The sequence below is a fragment of the Triticum aestivum genome, chromosome 1A, assembly GCF_018294505.1.
Source record: "Triticum aestivum cultivar Chinese Spring chromosome 1A, IWGSC CS RefSeq v2.1, whole genome shotgun sequence".
In the NCBI taxonomy this organism is placed as follows: Eukaryota; Viridiplantae; Streptophyta; class Magnoliopsida; order Poales; family Poaceae; genus Triticum; species Triticum aestivum.
The window spans coordinates 592,248,317-592,251,480 of NC_057794.1; the positions used below are offsets into that span (position 1 = coordinate 592,248,317).

Below are 3,164 nucleotides of genomic sequence, written 5' to 3' on the forward strand. Positions count from 1 at the left end.
TCTTGGTTATCCGGCTCACAATGTATCCCTTGAGCCCTTCGAAGTTGCCCTTCAAGAACTCAAATCCACCATGCGCTGGCCCCACGGTGGGCGCCAAATGTCGTGGAATTGTCACGGCAGATGTCCTAGCAAAAAGATTTAGTCGTAGGGTCATCGCAACTAGGAAGCTTAAAAGGGTTAATCGGGACAAAGGACACGAGAGGTTTTATACTAGTTCGGCCCCTTACGATGAAGGTAAAAGCCTACGTCTAGTTGTGTTGAAATTGCTGAGGTTTCGATCACCAAAAGACTAATTCGCGGCTTGGTTATCGATCTCTTGTTTCTTGCCCTAAGTCGCCACCGGGTCGTCCCCTTATATACACGGGTTGACGCCTGGCAGCCTACAGAGTCCCGGCCGGCTCATAAAACGTGTCCGGCTCGGTGACTTCTTTACATACCTTTCTTTATAAGTCTTTTCTTACACGGCGATTTACAATATTAGGCTTTAAGCCGCCTCTGGGCTTAGGCCTTCTACAAGTCTTAATAACTATTACCTTGAATATTACTAGGCTCCTTTTGTAACCCGTCGTTGAGGCTGACCGGGCCCCTCCTGAGTGGGTCTTTACCGGTTAGCTATGTTCCCAACCGTAATACGTGAGGAGAGGTGTAACCGACTGAGTACAGAAAAACTGCAGAGCAGAAGGCTTACGGACGATCGTCGGTGCAGTCGCCGTCGCAGTGGTCGTCTGCCATGATCGCCAGACCGGTCGGGCTGCTGCCACCGCCTATCAACGATCGATGGTTGATGAACTCAGCGACCACGACCAGGATGGTTTATTCTGCTTCAACCCGGACTCAGTCTTCGTTCAAACCGTACGAATCCCACGCGCCCGGTAGTTGTCGATCGATCAGTGCCATCGAGCAATCCATCAGACCCAGACCAACAATCAACCGAGAGCTGCGCAGGTGCTAGCCAAGAAACCCCAAATCGATCCAAGAGCTAGCGAAGCAAGCTAAACTAGCATGGGGTGCAGCATGAGCCGTTTCTTCAAGGCCACAGTCACCCTGGTTATCCTCGTCCTTCTCTTCATGCCCAGCTCCATAGCCGCAGCTGCCACCAGCTTCGACGCCTCCCGAAGCCAACACCTGCCGCTGCCGGGCCAACTCCTCCGCGGGCCGGAGAGCGTCGCCTTTGACACCCAGTGCCACGGCCCCTAGCCCCCTCTACAACAGGGGCGTCTCGGACAGCACGCACACACCAACTGGGCTGGACGAGACGACTTATGCTGTCCTGACTACGATAGCGAGGCGTGCACGGCGTCCAAGTTCCGCCCGGAGACTAAAACTGAGAGCCACTGCGGCGGCCCGGGCCCGCTCGGCCTGTGGTTCAACCAGAAATCGGGCAACCTCTACGTGGCCGACGCGACAAAGGGCTCATGCGGGTAGTGCCGGGCGGCGGGGAGGCGACCGTGCTGGTCAACCAGGTTGATGGTTTTCGTCTCCGCTTCACCAACGAGGTCGGCGTCGACCAAGGTACCGGCCAAGTCTACTTCACCGACAGCTCGATGAACTTCGCGAGGTCGCAACATGGGCTGGTCACCAAGACAGGGGACTCGACGGGCCGCCTCATGATGTACGACCCACAGACATTGGATGTCACCGTGCTCCAAGCTAGGATGACGTCCCCAAATGGCGTCGACCGACCGGACACACCTCGTGGCTGCGTCTACCGGTCTGTGCAAGCTGCTAAGGCGCAGGACCAGAGGGGTCAACGTAGGCACATCCGAGCCTTTCGCCGACCTGCCTGGCTACCCGGATAACATGAGGCCGGACAAGGGAGGTTATTGGGTGGGGGGCTGGGCCTGGGGCATGCACAATACGTTCTTCGGTCAGTGTAGCATTTTGGGCCCTGTAGACATACTGTAGCTTACTATTGCAGGCCTAGGGCCCGGGGCCTGGCCCAGTCCTAGCTCCGCCCCTGTTGGGTGGGGTTGCACTGTGAGAAGAATGAGCTGCCCTTTAGTCGTGATAACCATCTTCTCATATCGAGGGTCGGTGCCAATGAGAAGATAATCGAGGAGATGAGAGGTCCAAAGAAAGTCAGGCTGACCAAGATCATGAAGAGAGATAATGGCAAACTCTACATGGGTTCAGTGGAGCTTCGTCACGTAGGCGTTGTTAAACGCAAGTAGAGAAGAGCAGATATAACATGGATTTTGGTTTTCCTGTTCCTTTTTTATTGGACTATAGTTACTGTTATCCATCTTTAAAACCTTTTCGTGGTACGGAGCTTTCCAAATTGGGACACCGTATTCATACTAGCATCAAAACCTCACGATGTCAAAAAAAGCATCAAAAAACATTGTGAAGGACTGCCTTTTAAATGAGTCACACAAAATAAATACACAGATTTTAATAAAAACTCAGTTATGTTCAAAACTCAGAGAAAAACTATCCAAATCGGGACAGTGTATTCATACTATCATCAAAATATTGTGAAGGATCGCCTTGTAAATTAGTCACGCAAAGTAAATAAACAGATTTAAATAACAAATCAGTTATCTTCAAAAGGACGAGAAAAAAGGAAGCCAGGTGGCGCCGCGCCAAGCGTCCAAAGTTCTAAGTTCTAAGTCACACGTAAGTTCAGGCGAGCGTACACAGTATTATGGAGTGCCCCAACTGTTTCGACACTAAGGGTCTTGACGCCGAGTATGCTGGATTGGAGACTGATTGCTTCTACTTCACACTTTTGTAGGGCTTCAAATGGATGACGCTATACATATTTTATGTATTTTTCCACATCGTATGCATGTATTAAGGGTTGTGCTTGACAAATGTAAATTTGTTCTTTCTTCCTTTTTTTAACTTTAGGGCATGCCTGTTTTCCAAGGCCCGACCTCCTAAAGATCCTTAAGGTCGGCATGATCAGGGACTACCACCACTGCCTACCTCAATACCAGAAAGGGTTTCTCTTTCAAGACAACTATCCATAACGAAAAAGGAACCTCTTTTGATTGTTCTAATTGGAGGGCATTGCCAAAACTTACAAATTTTAGGAAGGGATGATTATCCTCTCCGATTTTAGCAAATTTTCTGATTCTCATCACGATGACATCTTGGTGGACTTGAACAACATTTCAATGCTTCATCTCTGTAAGTTTCTTAAACATACTTTTTTGGACAGC

At 50.2% G+C, this 3,164-nt stretch overlaps 1 pseudogene; it reads left to right on the top strand.

The window, feature by feature from the left end:
* The first annotated feature begins 639 nt into the window (after nucleotides 1-639).
* Nucleotides 640-2,171, top strand: LOC123059515 (protein STRICTOSIDINE SYNTHASE-LIKE 3-like; annotated as a pseudogene).
* Nucleotides 2,172-3,164: the final 993 nt, after the last annotated feature.